Below are 27105 nucleotides of genomic sequence, written 5' to 3' on the forward strand. Positions count from 1 at the left end.
GCACATGAGTGTCCTCCAATGTCCACTTTTCTGATATAAGTAAGAAAAAAGAATTATTGTGTCAAAAGACTGAAATCTTTCACTTTTGTTAAATGGATTAGAGGATCGTTTACCCGATTTCTTTAAGCTGTGTTTTTTATTTTGAATAGTCACGTGGATAAGGCACTGGCCTCCTAAGCCAGGGATTGTGGGTTCGAGACCCATCTGAGGTGTGCAGCAGAGTGGCGCAGCAGAAGTGCCTCAGTGGCCTAATGGATAAGGCACTGGCCTCCTAAGCCAGGGATTGTAGGTTCGAGTCCCATCTGAGGTGTGTAGCAGAGTGGCGCAGCGGAATCGTGCTGGGCCCATAACCCAGAGGTCGATGGACCGAAACTATCCTCTGCTATGTGTACATTTTCAAATCAAACTCATCATCTCTCACTAAAAAAGAACTTGGAAAAGATTATGTAACATTCAGCAACATCACAATTGACACTTGACCAACTCTGAAACCCTTTCTACACACTCTTAATTTGAACTCGTTTGGTGTGCACATGAGTGTCCTCCAGTGTCCACTTTTCTGATATAAGTCAGAAAAAAGAATTATTGTGTCAAAAGACTGAAATCTTTCACTTTTGTTAAATGGATTAGAGGATCGTTTACCCGATTTCTTTAAGTTGTGTTTTTTATTTTGAACAGTCACGTGGATAAGGCACTGGCCTCCTAAGCCAGGGATTGTGGGTTCGAGTCCCATCAGAGGTGTATAGCAGAGTGGCGCAGCGGAAGCGTGCTGGGCCCATAACCCAGAGGTCGATGGACCGAAACCATCCTCTGCTATGTATAAATTTTCAAATCAACATCTCTCATTAAAAAAACCTGGAAAAGATTATGTAACATTCAGCAACATCACAATTGACACTTGACCAACTCTGAAACCCTTTCTACACACTCTTAATTTGAACTCGTTTGGTGTGCACATGAGTGTCCTCCAATGTCCACTTTTCTGATATAAGTAAGAAAAAAGAATTATTGTGTCAAAAGACTGAAATCTTTCACTTTTGTTAAATGGATTAGAGGATCGTTTACCCGATTTCTTTAAGCTGTGTTTTTTATTTTGAATAGTCACGTGGATAAGGCACTGGCCTCCTAAGCCAGGGATTGTGGGTTCGAGACCCATCTGAGGTGTGCAGCAGAGTGGCGCAGCAGAAGTGCCTCAGTGGCCTAATGGATAAGGCACTGGCCTCCTAAGCCAGGGATTGTAGGTTCGAGTCCCATCTGAGGTGTGTAGCAGAGTGGCGCAGCGGAATCGTGCTGGGCCCGTAACCCAGAGGTCGATGGACCGAAACTATCCTCTGCTATGTGTACATTTTCAAATCAAACTCATCATCTCTCACTAAAAAAGAACTTGGAAAAGATTATGTAACATTCAGCAACATCACAATTGACACTTGACCAACTCTGAAACCCTTTCTACACACTCTTAATTTGAACTCGTTTGGTGTGCACATGAGTGTCCTCCAGTGTCCACTTTTCTGATATAAGTCAGAAAAAAGAATTATTGTGTCAAAAGACTGAAATCTTTCACTTTTGTTAAATGGATTAGAGGATCGTTTACCCGATTTCTTTAAGTTGTGTTTTTTATTTTGAACAGTCACGTGGATAAGGCACTGGCCTCCTAAGCCAGGGATTGTGGGTTCGAGTCCCATCAGAGGTGTATAGCAGAGTGGCGCAGCGGAAGCGTGCTGGGCCTATAACTCAGCGGTCGATGGACAGAAACCATCCTCTGCTATGTATACATTTTCAAACTCAACATCTCTCATTAAAAAAAAAACCTGGAAAAGATGATGTAACATTCATTCTCATCACAATTGACAGTTGACCAACTCTGAAACCCTTTCTACACGCTCTTAACTCAAACTGGTTTGCTGTGCACATGAGTGTCCTCCAATGTCCACTTTTCTGATATAAGTAAGAAAAAAGAATTATTGTGTCAAAAAACTGAAATCTTTCACTTTTGTTAAATGGATTAGAGGATCGTTTACCTGATTTCTTTTTATGTTTTTTATTTTGAATAGTCACGTGGATAAGTCACTGGCGTCCTAAGCCAGGGATTGTGGGTTCAAGTCCCATCTGAGGTGTGTAGCAGAGTGGCGCAGCGGAAGCGTGCTGGGCCCATAACCCAGAGGTCAATGGACAGAAACCATCCTCTGCTATGTGTACATTTTCAAATCAAACTCAACATCTATCACTAAAAAAAACCTGCAAAAGATGATGTAACATTCAGCAACATCAAAATTGACACTTGACCAACTCTGAAAGCCTTTCTACACACTCTTAATTCAAACTCGTTTGGTGTGCACGAGTGTCCTCCAATGTCCACTTTTCTGATATAAGTAAGAAAAAAGAATTATTGTGTCAAAAGACTGAAATCTTTCACTTTTGTTAAATGGATTAGAGGATCGTTTACCCGATTTCTTTAAGTTGTGTTTTTTATTTTGAACAGTCACGTGGATAAGGCACTGGCCTCCTAAGCCAGGGATTGTGGGTTCGAGTCCCATCAGAGGTGTATAGCAGAGTGGCGCAGCGGAAGCGTGCTAGGCCCATAACCCAGAGGTCGATGGACCGAAACCATCCTCTGCTATGTATAAATTTTCAAATCAACATCTCTCATTAAAAAAACCTGGAAAAGATGATGTAACAATCAGCAACATCACAATTGACAGTTGACCAACTCTGAAAGCCTTTCCACACACTCCTAATTCAAACTCGTTTGGTGTGCACGTGAGTGTCCTCCAATGTCAACTTTTCTGATATACGTCAGAAAAAAGAATTATTGTGTCAAAAGACTTAAATCTTTCACTTTTGTTAAATGGATTAGAGGATCATTTACCCGATTTCTTTAAGTTGTGTTTTTTTCTTTGAACAGTCACGTGGATAAGGCACTGGCCTCCTAAGCCAGGGATTGTGGGTTCGAGTCCCATCTGAGGTGTATAGCAGAATGGTGCAGCAGAAGTGCCTCAGTGGCCTAATGGATAAGGCACTGGCCTCCTAAGCCAGGGATTGTGGGTTCGAGTCCATTCTGAGGTGTGTAGCAGAGTGGCGCAGCGGAAGCGTGCTGGGCCCATAACCCAGAGGTCGATCGACCGAAACCCTCCTCTGCTATGTATAAGTTTTCGAATCAAACTCAACATCTCTCATTAAAAAAATCTGTTATAGATTATGTAACATTCAGCAACATCACAGTTGACAGTTGACCAACTCTAAAACCCTTTCTACACACTCCTAATTCAAACACGTTTGGTGTGCACATGAGTGTCCTCCAATGTCAACTTTTCTGATATAAGTCAGAAAAAAGAATTATTGTGTCAAAAGACTGAAATCTTTCACTTTTGTTAAATGGATTAGAGGATCGTTTACCTGATTTCTTTTTATGTTTTTTATTTTGAATAGTCACGTGGATAAGGTACTGGCCTCCTAAGCCAGGGATTGTGGGTTCGAGTCCCATCTGAGGTGTGTAGCAGAGTGGCGCAGCGGAAACGTGCTGGGCCCATAACCCAGAGGACGATGGACCAAAACCATCCTCTGCTATGTATAAATTTTCAAATGAAACTCATCCTCTCTCACTAAAAAAGAACCTGGAAAAGATGATGTAACATTCAGCAACATCACAATTGACACTTGACCAACTCTGAAACCCTTTCGACACTCTTAATTCAAACTCATTTGGTGTGCACATGATTGTCCTCCAATGTCCACTTTTCTGATATAAGTAAGAAAAAAGAATTATTGTGTCGAAAGACTTAAATCTTTCACTTTTGTTAAATGGATTAGAGGATCGTTTACCCGATTTCTTTAAGTTGTGTTTTTTATTTTGAATACTCACGTGTATCTATTTGATACATTCAACCACTCTGAAAGACACTCTGAGAAAAAAAAACAAGCTTCTGTTGTGAGATCTATTTCTTTTTGATGTATCAAGGAATGGATCGTTTGGTCAGAAATGGTTGTTAATTTGGAAGCGCTAAGAATGTAGCAAACAAAGGGGAATTAGCTCAAATGGTAGAGTGCTCGCTTTGCATGTGAGAAGTAGTGGGATCGACGCCTGCGTTCTCCAGTCATCTTTCCTTTGTTCTTGTGCTCTGTGGAGGAAATGATTAACAGCTGGATGTGGCAAACGTGGGTGTAAACTGAAAGAAAGACAGCTCTTTCACATTAGCCTGAAGTCAGACTCAAAATTCTTCATTATAGATTCAATCGCCCAAATGAACTTAGTGTAAGCAAATAAAAATATTGCGACAAAAGCATTGTTTGAAAAGCCTGCTTGTAAAAAGTCGAATCAGAAATATTAACAAACTAACAACTTAAAATTCAAAGCCAACGAGAATGGGATTTGACCCCATGCGTGCAAAGCACAATGGATTAGCAGTCCATCGCCTTAACCGCTCGGCCACCTCGTCCTCTCGCTTGTAAGTTTGACCATAAAAATTTCCGTCTTAAACTACAGCTGGTATAATTTCGATCTCAAATTGAAGCCTCATTAGATACACTGGCCTTGCGTGCAGAGGGTATGAATTCATCCCCCTTTCACAAAAATAGAATCATTATTATCTAAATGTGGTTTCATGTAGGGATGTTTGATTTAAAATTGGGCGAAACAAAAGCAATTACACTTAGGACAAGTCAAAGTTAGGGTTGGGGTTATTACAATCTCTTCAGTATATACCCAAATCCATTCATTTAGTCACCACTCATAAGGAGTGACCAGAGGTGAGCGTTGGAAGGAAGATCGACTGATAGAACAAGCTCCTCCAGTCGTGGTCAAAATGGTCTGATCCCTAAACTCTTCCACTTGAGGCAGCAACTGGTTCTAAGCAAGAAGAGGGCCCTCAACCCTTTTCCAACTGAGGATCAGAGCCTCAGACTTGGAGGTACAATTTTATTCCTGGCTGTTTCACACTTGGCAGCAGACCACCCCTGTGCCAGCTGGGTGACTCAGGTGAGACCATGTGGCCTAAAGGACAAGGCATCTGACTTCGGATCAGAAGATTGAGGGTTCGAGTCCCTTCGTGGTTGTCTTGTTTAGTTGTATGCTGTCAATTCTGTACAGAAATCAAGAGCACTGTACTGAGTACTAACCAAATAAACACATGGTGAAAGCTGGTAAGTACTTTGCTAGTTATACTCCATGTCAGAAATCGTCTGAATGGCATGCCATTAAAGTCAGAGGATTTTACCAGTCTGTTACTGGTAAAAAAAAAATCCAAAGTTAAGCTGATGTTGCGCAATGATCTTGGCTTCCCCATACTGCCTACACTCAAGCAATACAAAAAGATGAGAGACTTGAATGAGTAAGTTCTATCACGTCGAGTCATTGTAGCATATAACAAATGATAAAATAATTGCATTGAAAGCATTTTTTGAAGAACTAAAAGTCTTTCAACTCACCTGCTGATAACATCCAAATCCGCAATAGCAAAGGCAAGCTGTATAGAATGTTTGTGTGACTTAAATAAGTAACAGAGAAAACACTGAGAGCACTTATTCTCGCACAAATTTGCTCATAGGGCAACTCAAAAGCAGGCGTGTTAGCTCAGCTGGTCAGAGCGTGGTGCTAATAACGCCAAGGTCATGGGTTCAATCCCCATACTGGCCAAAGTTTCACAGACATCAGTGACAATGCTACATGTGTAGGGGCCCTTCCATAACACATGACTTTTAAAGATATATCAATATATTTGATGCTGCTTGTCCTGGAACGGATCACAGGGGAAGTGGTGTGAGCAGACATCCCTTGCCCCGCTTCTCACAGGACATAATCAACACCTCTTCTCGGGTGGACACACAGAAATACCAATATAAGACCAGCAATGTATTATTTCTTATGAGTCCTGGACCTTCCCTCAGGCCTCCTCACCGTGCAACTGATCCAAAATATCTCCCCTGGGGGGAATCTACATGATACTCTGACCAGATGCCCATACCGCCTGATCTGGCTTCATTCAAAGAAGAGCGGCAGAGACTGTATTCTCAGCGTATTCCAGATGACTACGCTTATCACCCTGATCCAAGAGGGTGAGCCTAATCACCACAGAGTGGAAGATGATTTCAGCCCTAATGCATTCGCAATCTCATTCATTTTGTCACCACTCATAAGGAGTGACCAGAGGTGAGTGTTGGAAGGAAGATCGACTGGTAGAATGAAATCCTCCAGTCGTGGTCAAAATGGTCTGATCCCTAAACTCTTCCACTTGAGGCAGCAACTGGTTCTAAGCAAGAAGAGGGCCCTCGACCTTTTTCCAACAGACGATCAGAGCCTCAGACTTGGAGGCACAATTTTATTCCTGGCTGTGTCACACTTGGCAGTAGACCACCCCTGTACCAGCCAAATGACTCATGTGAGACGATGTGGCCTAACGGACAAGGAGTCTGACTTCGGATCAGAAGTTTGAGGGTTCGAGTCCCTTCGTGGTTGTCTTTTTTAGTTGTATGCTGTCATATATGTACAGAAATCAAGAGCACTGTACTAAGTACTAACCAAATAAACACATGGTGAAAGCTGCTAAGTACTTTGCCAGTTGTACTCCATGTCAGAAATCCTCTGAATGGCATGCCATTAAAGTCGGAGGATTTTACCAGTCTGTTACTGGTAAAAAAATCCAAAGTTAAGCTGATGTTGCGCAATGATCTTGGCTTCCCCTACTGCCTACGCTAAAGCTATACAAAAAGATGAGAGACTTGAACATGATCATGGCTATGACGTAACCTAACCCCAACAGCCCCCCTCCCCCTTAGATCCCTATCTGACAGCATACCTTTTGTGATGGATACAGAGAATAAAGCTCTGTCTCCCACAGAATGATCACTCTATAGCTGAGGTAGCAGTCCGCAACTTCATTGACATTTTGTCAAATGCGAGGACACAAGCTGCACCACATCAAGGAGCCAGACAAAGGTATGATGAGATGGGCATGAGTGTAATTTATTTATTGCTCAGTATTGTCAACATCTATAATTATCAACTTAGAACATGTCCAATTAAGGCAGAACAGGGAAATTAGAAGTGCTGGCCAGAGGATCTGTACAAAGAAATAACAGAACGAGGTTCGCAAAGTCCAGCTCTTTTCAGTCTGCCAGGAAGCCCTGTTCAAGTGGCAGCAGAAAAAGTAAAATAACTTCATATAAATAAATACATACAAGGACAAATAACTTAAAACACAAATTTTGAATGTTGGCATTAGAACAGTGTTAACTTTGCATGGAAGGTGGAGTGTCTGACTTATTCTACAATGTCAGCATAATTTCATGTTATCCTAAGTCGTGTTTGTGTTCCAGCCCCCAGCCACCAATTCAGATGCAGCCACCACGGCAACAGCCAGCAGCTTCCAACACTGGAAGAGAAATGCAAAGGTCGAACAATGCTGACGTTGCATGGGATGTGGAGTGTGTGACTTATTCTATAATGTCGTTGTACTCAGTGTAATTTTATGTGATCCTAAGTCGTCTTTGCGTTCCAGCCTCCAGCCACCACTCCTCATGCAGCCACCACGGCAACAGCCAGCAGCTTCCAACACTGGAAGAGAAATGCAAAGGTCGAACAATGCTGACTATGCATGGGATGTGGAGTGTGTGACTTATTCTATAATGTCGTTGTACTCAGTGTAATTTCATGTTATCCTAAGTCGTCTTTGCGTTCCAGCCTCCAGCCACCACTCCTCATGCAGCCACCACGGCAACAGCCAGCAGCTTCCAACACTGGAAGAGAAATGCAAAGGTCGAACAATGCTGACTATGCATGGGATGTGGAGTGTGTGACTTATTCTATAATGTCGTTGTACTCAGTGTAATTTTATGTGATCCTAAGTCGTCTTTGTGTTCCAGCCTCCAGCCACCACTCCTCATGCAGCCACCACGGCAACAGCCAGCAGCTTCCAACACTGGAATAGAAATGCAAAGGTATGACAGTCATATGTACAGATTATCCATCAGTTGTTACAGTTAGTAATGTTTGTGCACATATTTGTGTTATTCATGCTTCATACCCTATGATGACATAAGTTATCACTGTGAATAGCTTAATATAAATTAAAACATAATTTGTCTTCCTATTATCATTTTTGACCATATAGGATAATTTTCATATTTTACAGTGATTATAGTATTTAATACAGCTTATTTCATTTCTTTAATAGATCATTTCCAGCATTGTTCCAAATGAAGAGGGGCAGAGGAAAGAGGCAGAGTATTACAATTCCAGTTGGTAAACAGCTGGAATTGAATTTCTGTCTGTTATTCCTGGCTGTTTCACACTTGACAAATCGCTGGTGACTTATTTTAAGCAGTCACACCTCCAGAGCCGTCTGGAGAAAACACTGAAAGCGTCGGTGGAGACACGGTGGAACTCGCTTCACACAATGCTGGACTCCATCAGCAGCCAGTACGAGGCCATCCGTGTTCTCCTAGAGGAGCGAGGCGAGGAAGACCGCTTGACCGCAATAAGCAGAGAGACTTTGCTGGACATCGTGGCTTTTTTGGCAAGATTTAAAGAGGCAACCAAGGCCTTGGAAGCTTCGAAAACACCCACCATTCACCTGACAGCTGTGTGGATGCAACGCTTACGACGACACCTTCAGCCGTGCCCGACTGACAGCATGACATTGTCATCCCTGAAGGAGAGATGTCTCAAGGTCCTGGAGGAGAAGTTTAAACTGCACCTCCTGCACAAGCTGGCAATGTTCTTGCACCCCAAATTGAAAAGCCTGAAGCTGCTTTCCAATGAGGCTGACGCAATCGGAGTTCACGATGAAGCTAGGCGTCTTGTGGAAGGTGAGTTGTGATTTTAGTCTGTTATTTTGTAGTCAGCTATTATTATTATTACTCGGCCTATTTTTATTATTATCATTAATATTATTATTATTATTTTAGTAGCCTACAGTAGCCATCTTCACCCGCATCTTCATGAATCAGTCAGTTATTCATACACGCATGTTTGTTTTACCGCAGCCACGGACATGTTGATTAACATCTATTTATTTTGTTTATTATTATTTCTATTCTTAACAGAACTCCGCGAGAGACGCAACTCTACACCAGGCCCCAGCACCGAGGTTTTGAACCAAGCACCGAAAAGACCCCGTCTCGCCCCATCTGATCAGTTGTCCGATGTTGAGGATTCCTGCGATGACACCGAGTCAGATGAGGATGAAGTTTCAGGATACATCCAACTCAAGCCTCCAAAGGGCGATTCATTCGATGTCCTTTTGTGGTGGAAAGAACACCAAGAGGATTTCCCCAACCTGTCAAGAATTGTGCGAGGTGTCCTCTCAATCCCCGCATCCAGCGCTGCCAGTGAGAGAGATTTTTCCTCCGCTGGATTTGTGATCCAAGAGCGCAGAACGCAGCTCAAACCTGGGACTGTGGACGATATATTGTTCCTGCACAGTAACCTGAGATAGATGGCCTTTCCTCTTGTACAAAATTTCATGTTATCAGTTAATCGCTTGGCACTTACTTCCTATAGAAGCCTCTTTGGCGCAACGTTGTTGTTGTTGTTGTTGTTGTTGTTGTTGTTTTTTCAGAGGCACATTTAAAAATAAAGTGCTCTATGGGAATACGTTCGATTTGTGTGATTTTTCACGGGCACGGGTGGGTAACGGGTAGAATGTTAACGGGTCCGGGCGGGTACGGATTTAACTTTGAAAAAAACACGGATTTGCGGGTGGGTGGGTGCTGTACTCTGTGGATATGGGTGGGTGCGGGTCTCAAAAAACGGACCTGTGCAGGACTCTGAACTGTATAGAATGTTTGTGTGACTTAAATAGGTAACAGAGAAAACACTGAGAGCACTTATTCTCGCACAAATTTGCTCATAGGGCAACTCAAAATCAGGCCGGTTGGCTCAGCTGGTCAGAGCGTGGTGCTAATAACGCCAAGGTCATGGGTTCAATCCCCATACTGGCCACGAACATCAGCAACAACAGCACATGTGTAGGCGCCCTTCCATAACACATGACTTTTAAAGATATATCAATATATTTGATGCTGCTTGTCCTGGAACGGATCTCAGGGGAAGCAATGTGAGCAGACATCCCTTGCCCCGCCTCTCACAGGACATAATCTACACCTCTTCTCGGGTGGACACACAGAAATACCAATGCAAGACCAGCAATGTATTATTTCTTGTGAGTCCTGGACCTTCCCTCAGGCCTCCTCACCGTGCAACTGATCCAAAATATCTCCCCTGGGGGGAATCTACATAATATTCTGACCAGATGCCCATACCGCCTGATCTGGCTTCATTCAAAGAAGAGCGGCAGAGACTGTATTCTCAGCGCATTCCAGATGACTACGCCTATCACCCTGATCCAAGAGGGTGAGCCTAATCACCACAGAGTGGAAGATGATTTCAGCCCTAATGCATTCGCAATCTCATTCATTTAGTCACCACTCATAAGGAGTTACCAGAGGTGAGCGTTGGAAGGAAGATCGACTGGTAGAACGAGATCCTCCAGTCGTGGTCAAAATGGTCTGATCCCTAAACTCTTCCACTTGAGGCAGCAACTGGTTCTAAGCAAGAAGAGGGCCCTCAACCCTTTTCCAACTAAGGATCAGAGCCTCAGACTTGGAGGCACAATTTTATTCCTGGCTGTTTCACACTTGGCAGCAGACCACCCCTGTACCGGCCGGATAGCTCAGGTGAGACCATGTGGCCTAACGGACAAGGCGTCTGACTTCGGATCAGAAGATTGAGGGTTCGAGTCCCTTCGTGGTTGTCTTGTTTAGTTGTATGCTGTCATATATGTACAGAAATCAAGAGCACTGTACTGAGTACTAACCAAATAAACACATGGTGAAAGCTGGTAAGTACTTTGCTAGTTGTACTCCACACTGTAAAAAAAAAATTTAATAAAACAGACTTTTACTGTTTATTTTACAGATTTTTTCTGTATTTTTAAAATACCATTTAATTTACAAAAAGAGACTGTGATTTTACATGACAAATGTAAAATAACAGGAAATCACTGTAACTGTGAAAACACACAATATTTCTGTTCTTTTACACAAAAAATTAGAAATACATATATTTATTGTTAAATTATGTTCACAAATGTAGCGTGATTTCACAAATATTTGTCTGTTATTTAATTAAATAAACTGTAAAATTCAACTTTAAAACTCTAAAAAAAAGTTTAAAAATCATTTAAAATTACTGAGAAATTAATAGTAAAATAACTATTTAATTTGTAATTTCACTATCATTTCTTTGTTAATTGACTAATTTTTTCATTGAAAATAACTACAATTACTGTAATTTCCTAGATGGTAACATTTATTAACATTATACAGTATTAACATTTATTTTGAAAGTACTTCAGCATGTCTGAATCAGGAGACATTCTACTGCTGCAACGTCTCCCTGCACAAACCATGGATGTATTATATTATCTTAGAACTTATAATACTTATAATACATTGCATAAACACACACTAAAAAATTAAAAAAAAAAAAAAAACGTCTCACATGCCCGGCACAGACTGGGACCTGAACCTGAACAATGTGATGACAACAACGCGACAATTCATTGGAGTACTGAAATGCGCGGTTCCCAGAAGAAGAAGAAGACATGCCATTGGCTGTTACAGGGACACTGAACCAGAGCTATAGAATAATACAGAGTTGCGACACGCTTTGAAGTCGCCGCTAGGGCTGTCACGTGGTTCATGTTAGCCTCCGGAGTTCCAAACATCACAGCGCTGTCAGTCAGTTTGAACGGGTTTTAGCGGGACGGCGCACAAAAACGATAACTTTAACATTTACGACGCAATTTTCGGTAAATATTGACCCATAATGTGCATTGATCACTTCACCGATGATGTATTTTATCAATGTTTTTCTTTTTTGGAGCGCAGAGACACATTTATCACCATTTTAAATCGTAGAGGGTACCCCTGCATGCTAGCAGGGGGCAGCTAATCATGCCAGTGGTCCAGCTTACCTTCAGATCTACATCCTTCAACAGAGCCTGATGTTACTGTCTGTTCCCAGGATCTACTCCTGTTGTCCCAAACACTCCATCTGTAGAAGATGTCATTCAGTCTGTCTGTTCTCTCTGGTGTCAGATGGACAATGAGCCCCCCCCCCCGCGACCCGATCAACGGATTCAGCGGCTATAATGGATGGATTAAAATATGAATTTAACTTTTTTTCTGGTTAAAACCATATTAATGACAAAATAAATGTGTCAATTGTGAAAAAAAATAAACAAAACAGATTTAAACCAAACATTTTATTATAAAATGTCATCATGGAAAATGTAAAACAAGCCTTATTAAAGAAGTTATTTTACTGCTATTTATACTGTTGGGTAGATTAATCTGCAACAATGAACTGTATTTGATCAAATTCAAGGGTTTGGACATTGTAGAAAAGTTCTGAAGTCCTAATGAGGGTTGATCCATGATAGCAGCGAGCACCACATCTGCTGACCTCCCTGACAACAACAACAAAGAAATTGATAAATTCATTATCACAGCTGCAAAGTCATGCTGAAAAAAACTTACTTAATTAAAGACCAGTCAGCTAATGCCTCACTAGGCCAAAAATGTTGTAATTTAATCAATTTACCGGAGAAAATACGTCAGAAATACCAAAAATGTATTAAATGTATTATTACTATAGGCCTATATAGTATTTTGGTAATGTTTTAAAACCTAACAATCAAAACAACTTTACACAATGTCACCTGACAATAAAAAGTTAACGGACTTTAGTGAAATGATCACGTTAATTACCTCACGTTAGCCTCCGTTACCAAGCTTTAAGCTAGGTCCCTAAATCCATTCCATTTTTAACATCAACATCGACATTTCATGCTAACCAAATGTAAAAATACCGATGTCTAAGAGTATACTTCTGATAGATAATGCTTAAAAATGTAAAAAACGTTTAAAATGCTGTTATTTTATTAACTTACCAGTAATTGTTCTTGACGAGCAATTGAGGTTAACGGAGCTGCGTCTCTTGGTTGGAACTGTGGCGTCTCCGTGACCCACGTGACTTCCGCATTCCTTTCTTTCTATAGAAGTCTATGGGAGTGTCACCACTCTCTTTTTACACCACTCTGCACTGAACATCCGACTTTGACGTGACGGACGGTTAACAAGTTCAACAACCACCGCGCGGCTGTTCCCGTTTGGTCGACAGAAACTTTGAGCGAACAGCAGCTAATGTCCAGGCAGGAGGAAGGACGAAGGCAGAAGGCAAGTATCAAACTGAAGCTGAGTAGCATTAGCTTTATTTACCACCATGCCTCTGACTTTACTCAGCAAAAGGCACCGAATCCGCTAGCATGTCGTCAATTGAAATGTTAGCTAACTATGATGACAAAAGCATGGCCCTTGGCGTCTTCACCTGTTGTCTGGCAGTGTAAGCTGCATTTAGTAGTCAGCCAGACCAGCCACTAACGTTAGTGAGTCATTACGTTTGCTTTTGTGAACTAACTGACACAGGCGGAGACAAAGAGGAACAACATTTGTTTAAAGCTGCAATAATGAACAATAATCGATTATTAACCCTCTTCTACATTTTCACGAGTTTTTTGGCCATAACTTTCACTGTATGACTTGAAATGGCATGATTTTTGACTAGGATAGGAAGCTTAAGTTTATGTAATGTGTCAAAATTTGGTTTTTAATTTTTTCCATTGTCAATAATACACTGTGGGCAAAAAAAATGCATGGTTGGGAATGAAAGCTTTACAGACATACTAACAGTAAATAAGGGGGGTGGGGCTTAGCAAAGGGTCAATACAGTTGTATACATGTGAAAGTGAAATTTGGGAATTGCACAAAACTAATGTCAATCTTGTATTCTGGTTATTGATTGGTTCCTTTGGCACTAAATCATAGATTAGCATGAAAAAAAATGCTTTGTCAGAAGTCCCTGTCGTCTAGCCTCCACTTGCTCCTTTCTTTTCACGCAGACTGCTCCTTCTCCATTTGCAGGTGTCGCTAGTGAGCCATTTTAAGTGTATTTTCTTCCAAAGAAGAGAGAACAAATATTTTATAAATGATACTGAGATTTGGTAATGATTTATTTCAACCAGTTACTCTTTCTTAAAACAAATATTTTGATCTTCCTCTTGCCTCAAAAAATAGCAGGAGTGAGCTACTCTGCCGTTTTCAAGGTTTTTCAAATTTAAATTTTTAAACACTAGTCACTGGTCAACATGGAATTCAAAACAATACTGAAAAATATGTGAAGAATAAGCTGACAATCATCTTTTAGTTTATTGTGGGGAGATTTGCTAACGCAGTTTAGGTCAACTATTTTACAACCAATGGCATTTATTTAGATTTTTGCAAATTTCATGTTTCATAAATTTTTTATTTTTTCTTCTTTCGCTATGCAGGTAAGTGTTGTGAATTGATTTCGTGGAGTAAACTGAAAAGGTGAGTACTGCACTGCAGTTAAGGATGTCAAAAGATTACACCTGTCGTATTTGTGGTGCTACAGTGAATACCCTAAAGGGGTTAGTGATGCATCAAGGGCTTCATAAAAATGAGCCACATTATCAGTATGCGTGTTGTATGGAAAGTTGTAAATTTCAGTTCAGAAATTACAATGCTTTTAAATGTCATGTTTACTGCCATCATTGGCGGTCTTCTAACGTGTCACAGTGTCAAACTTTGCAGGATCCCTTTCTTTGTCAACTTCCACGTTGTCAGAAACAGTTGCTCAACCTTAAAGACCTTCTCTGTCACCTAAAATCTCACATTTCAAGAAGAGAGGTAGTGAATTGCCCATTTAAAGACTGTGATAAAACTTTTTCAGTGACATCATCTTTCACAGCCCACCTATCTAGGAAGCACAAAAACTCCACAGCTCTGCATGTCTCTGGTGCATACTGTCCTCCTTCAGTTCCTAGTGAGTCTCAGTCTTCTGCTGCTGAAAGCCAGGCAGATGAAGGGTCGGCTGATGAGCCTTCCAAGTACACCATGTATTGTTATGTGTGGTATGAATATTTGTCTTTCTAAACCACAATATATTAAAACCAGAAAACTATTACTACTATTACTTTGATTGTTATTGTTGTACTGGACTCAGTTGTAACAAAAATTAATTCAGTTGTTGTTGAAGTTACTTTTAGCTCAGTTTGTCACAAAAATGTTTCCATTTTCTCTCGTCCTTGTACACAACCGGAAACTCAACTTTGGCAGCGGAGAATTTTATGCCTGTGGACCAGACCATTGTGAAGGCCATATCAGAATCTTCAGTGACGCTCTTGCTCTGATGTTTGGTTCGTACTACTGTATGAACATATCTTACCCATCAGCCCAAGCATCAACTTTGGAGTTCTTACAGAGGTAAGACAGCACAAGTCAATTTAATATATCAAAATAAGATGTATAATGCACATACTGTAAAACTGACCACTGCTCAAGTGCTGAAATGATTAGTACAAGGTTCCCAAACTTTGGCAACTCAAGGCCCACTTGAGCCAGCATTTGGGACAGACAAGCACTTGACCAAAGTTATGTTCTTCTCCCTGAAATAGTATTTGCAATACTACTACTAATAATGATAATCACTTGGATTTATATTGAGCTTTACAGAAATCATTATTCATTCATACACATTCTCACCAGTGGTGGTAAGCTAAGTTTGTAGCCACAGCTGCCCTGGGATAGACTGAGGGGAGCATGGCTGCCATTTCGCGCCAAACGGCCCCTCTGACCACCTTCAAACATTCATACACATACACAGTACTCACATTTTAATCTTTTCATTATATCACTGTTCCACAGTTCCCTGTATGTCCAAACACTCTATCACAAGCAAACTCTATCTACACTGTTGTGTAACCTTATTGCAAAAGTAAGAAAACATTAAATTACAGTACAGTCCACAGTTACTAAAGCTATTTTTTTTTCATTTGACAGGTACCTCATCAAGATAAATCCTGACAAGGGATCAAAAGTGGAGCGGAACGCCACCAAAAAAAACCCTTGCAGTTAGTCCAAAGGTTCTCACACTGATCACCAAAATTGCAGACTACAAGTGAAGGGAATAAGAAGTGCTCATAAGTTATGGATACTTTGTCCAAATTACAGACTGTTATGGATTAATATCCAGTGAGGATATGGATGCTTTGGATAGAGTGTAGTTTAATTTCCAGTAAAGTTTGACAAAGTTTCTAATCGATGTTGTGGATGTATGGTTACTTGACCAAGTTATGGGTGCCTTGGATAAGTATGGAATAATTTCCAGTGAAGTTTAAAATAATTCTGGTGTTATTAGGTGAGTATAGTTCTTTGAGTTGAAAGTACTTTGAATATTCAGGAAATCAATGTAAAATAAAAAAAATTACAATGAACAGTAAATTGTTGCAATACACCCATTATGTAGTTTCTTTTCTTTGACATGTTTTTAAAGATTAATCAAACTATGTTGTATACTGTTATATTACGTCTAATATCAAATAATATAGGCATATTGCAATGTTAATTTACCATCTTCATGGGTGATTTCATTGTTTTAAAAGTGAAATGTTTGTAATTAAATGTTAAAAACAAAGTGAAATAATTAAATATACATTTGTTATCTAAAATTAACAGTAAATTCTTGCAATTGTAAACCAAATAACTAGTTTTTCAACAGGTTTTTTACATGTTTTGAAAGATGAATCACATTATTTTGTCATATACTGTTATATTACATCAAATATAAATTATTATACAACCTCTTCCCATAAAATAACGTCATTAAAACCAATTAATAACAGCACATTTCCGTAAATTTAAGCATTATTATTCGTAATGCAACGTTTATTTACCATTTTTCTAGGTAATTTAATTGTTTTAAAATGTGAAAATGTTTCTAATTAAATGTTAAAAACAACCTGAAAATAAGGCAAAATCTTGTTAAAATTACAACTATAAACTGTATATTAATTATGGAAAATAACCGTGTTTTTATGAGAAAGTAATTTTCTGTTATTTCACGTTATTTTTTTGGCGCCCCAGCTGCGGGAAAATTACCGTTTTTTTAAGATTTTTTTTTTTTACAGTGCATGTCAGAAATCCTCTGAATGGCATGCCATTAAAGTCGGAGGATTTTACCAGTCTATTCAAGATGACTACGCTTATCACCCTGATCCAAGAGGGTGAGCCTAATCACCACAGAGTGGAAGATGATTTCAGCCCTTATGCATTCGCAATCTCATTCATTTAGTCACCACTCATAAGGAGTGACCAGAGGTGAGCGTTGGAAGGAAGATCGACTGGTAGAACGAGATCTTCCAGTCGTGGTCAAAATGGCCTGATCCCTAAACTCTTCCACTTGAGGCAGCAACTGGTTCTAAGCAAGGAGAGGGCCCTCGACCCTTTTCCAACTGAGGATCAGAGCCTCAGACTTGAAGGTACAATTTTATTCCTGGCTGTTTCACACTTGGCAGCAGACCACCCCTGTACCGGCTGGATGACTCAGGTGAGACCATGTGGCCTAACGGACAAGGCGTCTGACTTCGGATCAGAAGATTGAGGGTTCGAGTCCCTTCGTGGTTGTCTTGTTTAGTTGTATGCTGTCATATATGTAGAGAAATCAAGAGCACTGTACTGAGTACTAACCAAATAAACACATGGTGAAAGCTGCTAAGTACTTTGCTAGTTGTACTCCGTGTCAGAAATCCTCTGAATGGCATGCCATTAAAGTCGGAGGATTTTACCAGTCTGTTACTGGTAAAAAAATCCAAAGTTAAGCTGATGTTGCGCAATGATCTTGGCTTCCCCATACTGCCGACACTCAAGCTATAAAAAAAAATGAGAGACTTGAATGAGTAAGTTCTATCACGTCGAGTCATTGTAGCATATAACAAATGATAAAATAATTGCTTTGAAAGCAATTTTTTTGAAGAACTAAAAGTCTTTCATCTCACCTGCTGATAACATCCAAATCCGTAATACCAAAGGCAAGCTGTATAGAATGTATGTGTGACTTAAATAGGTAACAGAGAAAACACTGAGAGCACTTATTCTCGCAAAAATTTTCTCATAGGGCAACTTAAAATCAGGTTGGTTAGCTCAGCTGGTCAGAGCGTGGTGCTAATAACGCCAAGGTCATGGGTTCAATCCCCATACTGGCCACGAATATCAGCAACAACAGCACATGTGTAGGTGCCCTTCCATAACACATGACTTTTAAAGATATATCAATACATTTGATGCTGCTTGTCCTGGAACGGATCACAGGGGAAGCAATGTGAGCAGTTGGTAGAGCGGAGGACTGTAGGTGCCTAATAACAGTTATCCTTAGGTCGCTGGTTCAATTCAGGCTCGAAGAATGTGCCAAGCTTTTGTGCACAGAGGCTCTTTTGGCCAACGCCGTCAATCCTTTCAAAGCTTTTGGAATATGCTGTTTTACGAAAGCCTGTTCCACTCTCTATCGAACTTGCTAAGGGCTAGTGGCGCATTGGATAATTCGTCGGACTACGGATCAGAAGATTCCAGGTTCAACTCCTGGCTAGCTCGGCACGCTGGTTTTAGTCTCTCACTTCTCCCACTGCTATAGAACAGGATCGCTTTAAACCTTCTACTCCCTGGGTATCCCAGCTCACTTACGCCCCAAAGATACCTCACAGTGTGTCGTCTTGCAACACATGTGGCTGACCCCACACCGTAAGGAAAGCTCGTCTTCCTCTTTATCTCTGCTGTCAATGATTTTGCTCCAAACACAAAAAAAAAACATGCCTGCCAGCCACATGCCGCAGAGCTACATATGCTATCCTTGGGATACAAAGTTGTTTTGCATCACATCAAAGCCACACACGACAACAACCCACAGCCGGCCGTGATCGTATAGTGGTTAGTACTCTGCGTTGTGGTCGCAGCAACCCCGGTTAGAATCTGGGTCACGGCAACCCCCCGACCGAATTTGTTTGCATCGCTGAAAAAAGATCCCACTTTCAACTTAGATTTCTTAAACTTTTAAAAAAATTGTTTTGTCTACAGGCCTCTGTCCCGTATCAAAGGTCTGAAAGAATCAAACAGCACAAATGCAGAAGGTCTGCCCATTTAAAGAGCATAAAAAGGGTCAAAGTATCAAACAGGCCCCAATGAGAAATAGTGCCTTTTTAATGAGTCGCCAAGGCCGCATATGTTCTGTGTTTTTTAGCTCTTCTAAAGGGAGGGTTTTCACACACCGCCACACCCAAAGTATAAACATCCTAACAACAGAAGATGAAAATCGTGTGCCAAATGAATGGATGGTTTTTCATCACTTTTTGTGTTTATTTAACTGATAAACAGGCCCAAGCCCAAGGCAGCTGTTCCCTGCTGATCCCGCTCCCGTACCTGTTGTCCACAACCCCAGTCCTGCATGTCCCACCATGGTCCAAACACCTTCACACCTTTCTGCTCCTTCACCTGTCATCCCCAACCCCAGTCCTTCCTCTGCCCCATTTGTTTTTGTGTGTCCAACTCCAGTTCCTGCTGTCCGTCAGATTGCTCCTGCTGGACCCATTCCCTTTCCACCACTCTCTCGTAAGCCCTATGTCCGCACTGTGGAGAAAAACAAGTGTAGTCTGTGCCACCAGCCCCTGGCCACAGCCGGTATTATGGCCACATTTACTGCCCACAGACAGCTGTTGATGAAGAGGAAGAGGGCAGAAAAAAAAAATGTACTCATTCTTTTTCATTGACTGTTGTTGTGTGAGTGTGTGTGTGTGTGTTTGTGTTTTTGTGTGAGTGTGTGTGTGTGTGTGTGTGTGCGTGTGTGTGTGTGTGTATGTGTGTGTGTGTGTGTGCGTGTGAGTGTGTGTGTGTGTGTGTGTGTGTGCGTGTTTGCATGCGTGTCTGTGTGTGTGTGTATGTTTGTCAGTGTTTTTGTAAATATAAATAAAAATAACTTTATTTCTACAGCAGTATTCTTTGTTTTTTCCTAGCACACCTATGGAAAACCTTTGTAAACTCACACAAATTTACAAGAAAGGGAAATAATGGTATTGCTGATAGATCCACAGGCTGTGAGAACTGAATCTCAGAAACATTTCTTTGATATGTGGCACTCGTGTTTCCCTGTTCCAACAGATATCCTTTGAATGGTGTTACAGTGCCCCCCCCCCCCCCCCCCCCCCCCCCCTTCTGTCTTCTCAAACCCCAGCTGGTCGAGGCGGATGGCCACCCTTCCTGAGTCTGGTTCTGCCAGAGGTTTCTTCCTGTTAAAAGGGAGTCGTTTCTCTCCACAGTCGCCTCAGGCACGCTCAGGACGGGAGATTGGACCGAAAACAAAGTTTCAGTCCAATCTGTTGGTTTCCTTAGCTAGGAAATGATTTTTGAATTGGCTCTATATGAACGAATTGGATTATTTTTTGAATAATTATGAATACAATTAATTGAATTCTAATTGGCTTGAATTGGACTTTATTATCTAAGTGCCTTGAGATGACATTTCTTGTATTTGGCGCTATATAAATAAAAATGAATTGAATTGAATTCAATACATACATACATTGTGGGATGGATAAACACTTTATAAATGTACCCCAAACTGCTTATCTTTCATGTTTACCCACTACAGACGTATAACAGGCAACGGCAAATAATATAACTATTAGCCAAGACGAGGTCGCTGGAGTAGACCAGGGGCTCAAACCCAAATGCCTTCCTACGCACAAAAAGATCCGGATGTATGAATCTGTGCGTACGCATCAATCCAAGAACATTTCCTTTGTACATCCCATCAACGTGGAATTGAGCGCACATGTTGGAGTACCTGACTTCTCCTTGTCCACGCCCCTACCTAAATATGCAAATCATATTTAAATGAGCCCTGCACCTGCGATTCCCTGCGATACCACAGGCAACTCAATGTGCTTTACATAAAGACAAGGCATTTAAAAGAACAGAATAAAGCAGCAATTTAAAGAGAAAAAAAATAGAATAAAAATTAAAAACACAGTTAAAAGCAATCAAAGAAGAGGGGAAAAAGAAAGATATAAACTCAACCATAAGCACACCGAAAGAGAAATGTTTTTAACCTGGATTTAAAAGTGCTTACAGTTGTGGCTGATTTCAGTTCTGCTGGTAGTTTGTTCCAGTTGTGTGCAGCATAAAAGCAAAAAGCTGCTTCACCGTGTTCAGTTTGAACTCTGGGCTCCACTATCTGACCTGAGTCAGTAGATCTCAGAGCTCTGCTGGGTTTATACTCTGCTAGCATGTCATTCATGTATTCTGGACTTAAACCATTCTGTGATTTGTAGACAAGAAGCAGAACTTTAAAATCTATTCTGTATCTGACCGGGAGCCGATGTAAAGACTTGAGAACTGGGGTGATGTGATGTGATCTCTTTGTTCTGGTTAAAACTCGGGCTGCAGCGTTCTGAATGAGCTGCAGCTGTTTGAGACTCTTTTGGGGGAGTCCAGTCAGAAGACCGTTACAGTAGTCAAGTCTGCTGGAGATGAAAGCATGAATTAGCTTCTCCTGATCTGTTTGGGACATGAAACCCTTAATTCTGGATATGTTCTTAAGTTGATAAAAGGCTGATTTGGTGACTGATTTGATATGATATTTGAAGGTCAGGTCTGAGTCTATCAGCACGCCGAGGTTCCGGACTTGGTCTTTAGTTTCTAGAGACAGTGACTCAAGATGTTTACTGACAGCAAACCTCTTCTCTTTGTTGCCAAACACAATGACCTCAGTTTTTTCTTGATTTATATGAAGGAAATTTTGGTTCTTCCACTTTTTGACTTGCTCTAAGCAGTCGCACAATGACTCTATAGGACTGCAGTCATCTGGAGACAGTGCGAGATATATCTGTGTGTCATCTGCATAGCTGTGGTAGTTGACTTTAGAGTTCTTCAGAATTTGACCCAGAGGCAGCATGTATAGGGTGAACAGAAGGGGTCCAAGAACTGACCCCTGAGGAACTCCACATGTCATAGCCACTCGATCAGATTGATTACTTCCAATAGTCACAAAATAACTCCGCTCCTCCAAGTAGGACCTGAACCATTCTAGGACTGTCCCGCTGAGTCCTGCCCAGGTTTCCAACCTGTTCAGCAGTATACTGTGATCCACAGTGTCAAATGCAGCACTGAGATCCAACAATACCAGAACTGACACCTTGCCTGAGTCAGTGTTCAACCTTATGTCATTTAACACTTTAATGAGAGCCGTTTCTGTACTGTGGTGAGGTCGGAAGCCTGACTGAAATTTGTCAAGGAGTCCACTGGAGTTCAAGAAGTTACCGAGTTGATTAAAAACCACTTTCTCAACAATCTTGGCTATAAAAGGAAGATTTGAGATGGGTCTGTAGTTGGTTAAAATGGAAGCATCCAATGTTGTCTTTTTTAGGAGTGGCTTGATGGCAGCTAATTTTAAGGGTTTAGGAAACGTGCCTGATTGAAGTGAGCAGTTTATTATTTGCTGCAAATCTGTTTGGACAGAGCTTACAATAGTTTTAAAGAAGTCAGATGGCATTGTGTCAAGACAGGATGTCGATGGTTTAAGATGCTGGACTGTTTCTTCTATGGTTTTTTGGTCAACTTTATTGAATTCTGACATCATAGTTGATTGATTCCTAGGTGGTTTTAAGGTTTGCGTCATTTTATTATTTTGCTGATTTATGTTGATATTTAGCCTTATAGATTTGATTTTTCATTGAAAAAACAAGCAAATTCATTGCATTTTTCTGTGGAACAGAGTTCTAAAACTATCTGATTTGGGGGGGTTGTCAGCTTATTAACCATAGCAAACAGAGCACGAGTGTTGTTGATGTTCTTATTAATCATTTCAGATAAGTGTTGCTGTCTAGCGCGGAGTAACCCGTGGTTAAAATTACTAAGACTTTGTTTGTAGAGGTCATGGTGAATTTAAAGTTTAGTTTTTCTCCATTTACGCTCTGCTTTCCTGCATTCCGTTTTCAAGGCCTTTACCATCATAGTGTTTCTCCATGGTGTTCGCTTTCTGCTCAAGATCATCTTATTTTTAACAGAGAAGACTAAAAGTCTAAGAAGACTAAATGGACAGAGATGATTTATAACTTTCCACACGTTTAGGTCATGGCACCCCACTGTGAATATAAATGTAAAAAACACATTTCTAACACTTTGCACGAACCGTACAATAATGACAAGTTTGAGTTCAAGTTGTGTTGAATTGTTTAATTATTATTACATGTTTCTCAAGCTGTGGAGAGAAAACAGAATTAAATACAGTTCACAACACGAAATTCTCCTTTATCTGAATTTATACTAACATCCCTCTCCAGTTTCATAATCTCGAGCTTGATCTTTTTTATTTTCAGTTTCTTGTGTTCCATATCTAGTTTGGTGCTTTCTATTGGACAAACACATTTCTTCAAAGGCTACTTACCACTCTGAAATATTTTCCTTTACTTTACCTTCACCTGCTGACAGGTACGCTTTTGGCTGTTAAAGGGGAACTCCGGTGCATTTGAAGCGTGTTTCCATTGCTAGGGGTTGTCAAATAGTGATAGTAGGACACAGAGAGGTGCGTATCTGCGCTCCCTGTGTGGAGATCGCTCTGTCCGCACACCCTGTCATGCGAGGCTAATACGTGGTGGCTAAGGGGCAAGCGCTAACCCTTCCACGTAAAACAACAACTTGCACACTGCAGAAACGTCATACCACTTTATAACCCATCCGACAATAAAGTCACAAGCCTTACCATCAAAACCATATGCATGGTTCTCACATTACTGGCATGGGGACGTTACAAAACAACTTTATAAACAGCATGTAACTCACCGGCTGGTTGTACGCTCGCGCATGTGAAAGCCCAAAAGAGTCGATGGAGAATAATCCCATATACAAAACAATTATATTCTCTAGAAAAACTGCGTTCAAGTATTTCAAACATTACAACAATACATGCCCAGTAATATTCTTGCTGAATAAATAATGCTGATGGAGCTGTATGAGGATTTTAAAAGTGTCATAACCAGAAATGATAATACAGCTGCGATCAATAAAGCGAAGAAACGGCATGGCCAGGCTAACTGCTGACAGACTAAATGCGTAAGTTATGAAAGTTTCATACCATTGACATTCATTTTAGGCTGGCAGGCATACCCTCTGTCACCCAGCAATACACCCAGGAATTCACCTGTGAATACATGATGTTACCATCACAACCTCATAAGTAGTGACATTCTTAACACAGCCATGATGTTAAAAGTGGTTATCAATAGAGGTTCTGTGGCTCACCTTGTGATAGGCGCCAAAAGAATTCCGAACCACTCGGGAGTCGTGGACCGAGCCGGGCCACTTTGCCACAACATTACTGATCAAATAGTCAGCATTGCAGACCATCTGAAATGATAAGATGTTAAACCAATGAATGCACAGTACAGGCAATGTGACGGCAGGCACATTCTTACTAAAAAGTACACTTGTTAAGTATTTGTCAGGGGACTTACCATTCTGCAGGATGTTCTTATATTTTACTTTGACTTGCTGCCATGTCCGTTTTGGCCCAGTCATGTTAAATCTACACACACACACACACACACACACACACACACACGATGAAACAGTGGAGGAGCATGGAGTTACATTTAGATAGTTTCACTCACATGCAGTCAATTTCAACTTATTCATAATCAAAGTAGGTTACAAATATGTTTTCAAATATGTTAATTAACATTTTATTTGGCTTGTAGCCTAATTGTGATAGTTTCAGTGGAGGGGTGAGTGTGTATTTGTGCACTACTTACGCATTCAGGAGGTCAGCAATGGTTTGCCACGCTTGCTCCCTTTGTTTTTTAACTGTGGCAGTATTTCCTTTTTGTTTTATTTTCTCCTTCACCTCTTCATATGCTTCCAGCATATAGTTCTTGCTCTGCTGGGGAGAAATAGGCCACCCTTGTTGCCATGGTGAATAAGTGAATCTATAATCGATCTTGGGGTCTATTTAAGCAAGCCGTGTGCAGCACTTATCCAGGATCGGTTTCACCTGGCTTAATGAATCCGTGTCTGCTCATCCTGGCTTGGCCTTTGTGCAACACACTAAGCCTGGGCGCCCATGTTTTGGATTCCTTGAACCTGGCTAAGTAATTCATCCTGGATGTCTAAATCCTACTTTTGTGCAACGGGCCCCTGGTGTTGCTGGATCTTAGTGCAGCTTTTGACACAGTAGATCACCAGATTTTATTAAACAGAGTTAGAAGTCTGGTGCTCTGGCACTGTTCATAAATGGCTTTACACCTCTCACAGATTGACAGTTTTTCATAAGTATGGATACATGCTCCTCGAGAATTCAAATTAAGTGTGGGGATCAATTTTAGGCCCATTGCTTTTGAATCTGTACATGTTGCCTCTTGCCTCTGCAGTGTGAGATTCCACATAAGCTGTGATCCCATGTAGAAAGATCTGAGTTAGTCCTTTGGCACATGAAGGCACTACAGCCTGCACAGGAGCTATATTAGAATAAATAAATTCCTCGTTTATACATATGTCTTGCAGTGTTTTAATCCTTGAGCTGTGTTATCCTAACAGAGGAGCTCACACTGTGCAGCTTACTGATACTGCAGGGTGCGGAGATATTGTTCTATTTGATTATTTTTGTAAACAGGAGGGCCAATACCGTTTACAAATATACAATTAAAAGGAACAAAATTATATCCAAGACTTGTGGAAAGTAGAATGATTTAAAAGTGAATAAAAGCTGTAAGCAGCAGGAGGAAGCAGAGACATCTGCACTCTTCAGGAAGTAAAAACCATTGCAGGTGCCTACATCTTCATCACCATTTAAAGAGTAGTTCTGGCATAATATTTTACTTTCAGATGACTCCACGAGAAAGTAAAAATACAGAGACAGCTGTACACAGTTTTAGCTACAGTCACTGCTCCTCCCCATGTGGAGAAAAGGCATTGCAGCCCACTTCCTTGATTAAGGACATTACTTTGTTATGGCTGGGGGTGGTGTTACTTGGCTGAAAACTGGATCGGACCCTGCTGGCAACTGGCTGTACAGAGCCATGATTTGAGTAGCTGCATCTATAAGAACATGCAGCTCCAACTTAAATCCATTTCCAAACATCACAAAATGTTTCTCCCTGGTTCCCTTCTTTAGGAAGGCCTTGGACAGCCACCCTTCCATCAAGACAAATAAATTATTCAGAGCCAAGGAATTGGTTTCAGCAGCACACATTGTACAATATCACCGTTTTATTTAAAAAGAGGTTCAGGCTGGCAAGTTAGACAGCTTCATGACAGCCACCTCAGACGGCGGCAGCCTCTTCCGTCGGATTGGCGGCGGCAGCCTCTTCCGTCGGATTGGCGGCGGCAGCCTCTTCCGTCGGATTGGCGGCGGCAGCCTCTTCCGTCGGATTGGCGGCGGCAGCCTCTTCCGTCGGATTGGCGGCGGCAGCCTCTTCCGTCGGATTGGCGGCGGCAGCCTCTTCCGTCGGATTGGCGGCGGCAGCCTCTTCCGTCGGATTGGCGGCGGCAGCCTCTTCCGTCGGATTGGCGGCGGCAGCCTCTTCCGTCGGATTGGCGGCGGCAGCCTCTTCCGTCGGATTGGCGGCGGCAGCCTCTTCCGTCGGATTGGCGGCGGCAGCCTCTTCCGTCGGATTGGCGGCGGCAGCCTCTTCCGTCGGATTGGCGGCGGCAGCCTCTTCCGTCGGATTGGCGGCGGCAGCCTCTTCCGTCGGATTGGCGGCGACCGCCACTGCAGCGGCAGCTTCTGTCGGATTGGCGGCGACCGCCACTGCAGCGGCAGCTTCTGTCGGATTGGCGGCGACCGCCACTGCAGCGGCAGCTTCTGTCGGATTGGCGGCGACCGCCACTGCAGCGGCAGCTTCTGTCGGATTGGCGGCGACCGCCACTGCAGCGGCAGCTTCTGTCGGATTGGCGGCGACCGCCACTGCAGCTTCTGTCGGATTGGCGGCGACCGCCACTGCAGCGGCAGCTTCTTCCGTCGGATTGGCGGCGGCAGCCAGAGAAACATTCACTTCTCTTTTAGCTTTCAGATTTACTTGTGAGATTTCAGCTTGTTTATATCTCATGTCGCCAATGGATGCAGCAGCTTTAACTTCTTTGCTTTCCATTAAGACTGCAAAGAAGTTCAAAAGTGGATTAAGAAATATAGACAAGTTAGTCAAACAGAAA

At 41.6% G+C, this 27105-nt stretch overlaps 9 non-coding genes across 9 annotated transcripts; 8 read left to right on the forward strand and 1 right to left on the reverse strand.

The window, feature by feature from the left end:
• The first annotated feature begins 237 nt into the window (after window positions 1-237).
• On the forward strand, window positions 238-310 carry trnar-ccu (transfer RNA arginine (anticodon CCU)). The gene has a single exon. It is a non-coding gene; the product is annotated as a tRNA-Arg (tRNA).
• An 879-nt stretch (window positions 311-1189) lies between these two features.
• trnar-ccu (transfer RNA arginine (anticodon CCU)) lies at window positions 1190-1262 on the forward strand. Its single transcript has one exon. It is a non-coding gene; the product is annotated as a tRNA-Arg (tRNA).
• Window positions 1263-4354: 3092 nt separating this feature from the next.
• Window positions 4355-4436, reverse strand: trnas-gcu (transfer RNA serine (anticodon GCU)). Its single transcript has one exon. It is a non-coding gene; the product is annotated as a tRNA-Ser (tRNA).
• Window positions 4437-4979: 543 nt separating this feature from the next.
• Window positions 4980-5052, forward strand: trnar-ucg (transfer RNA arginine (anticodon UCG)). The gene has a single exon. It is a non-coding gene; the product is annotated as a tRNA-Arg (tRNA).
• A 506-nt stretch (window positions 5053-5558) lies between these two features.
• Window positions 5559-5632, forward strand: trnai-aau (transfer RNA isoleucine (anticodon AAU)). The gene has a single exon. It is a non-coding gene; the product is annotated as a tRNA-Ile (tRNA).
• A 4231-nt stretch (window positions 5633-9863) lies between these two features.
• trnai-aau (transfer RNA isoleucine (anticodon AAU)) lies at window positions 9864-9937 on the forward strand. Its single transcript has one exon. It is a non-coding gene; the product is annotated as a tRNA-Ile (tRNA).
• Window positions 9938-10675: 738 nt separating this feature from the next.
• trnar-ucg (transfer RNA arginine (anticodon UCG)) lies at window positions 10676-10748 on the forward strand. The gene has a single exon. It is a non-coding gene; the product is annotated as a tRNA-Arg (tRNA).
• A 6720-nt stretch (window positions 10749-17468) lies between these two features.
• Window positions 17469-17541, forward strand: trnar-ucg (transfer RNA arginine (anticodon UCG)). The gene has a single exon. It is a non-coding gene; the product is annotated as a tRNA-Arg (tRNA).
• Window positions 17542-18046: 505 nt separating this feature from the next.
• trnai-aau (transfer RNA isoleucine (anticodon AAU)) lies at window positions 18047-18120 on the forward strand. The gene has a single exon. It is a non-coding gene; the product is annotated as a tRNA-Ile (tRNA).
• The last annotated feature ends 8985 nt before the right edge of the window (window positions 18121-27105 follow it).

The sequence above is a fragment of the Odontesthes bonariensis genome, chromosome 8, assembly GCF_027942865.1.
Source record: "Odontesthes bonariensis isolate fOdoBon6 chromosome 8, fOdoBon6.hap1, whole genome shotgun sequence".
Lineage (NCBI taxonomy): Eukaryota > Metazoa > Chordata > Actinopteri > Atheriniformes > Atherinopsidae > Odontesthes > Odontesthes bonariensis.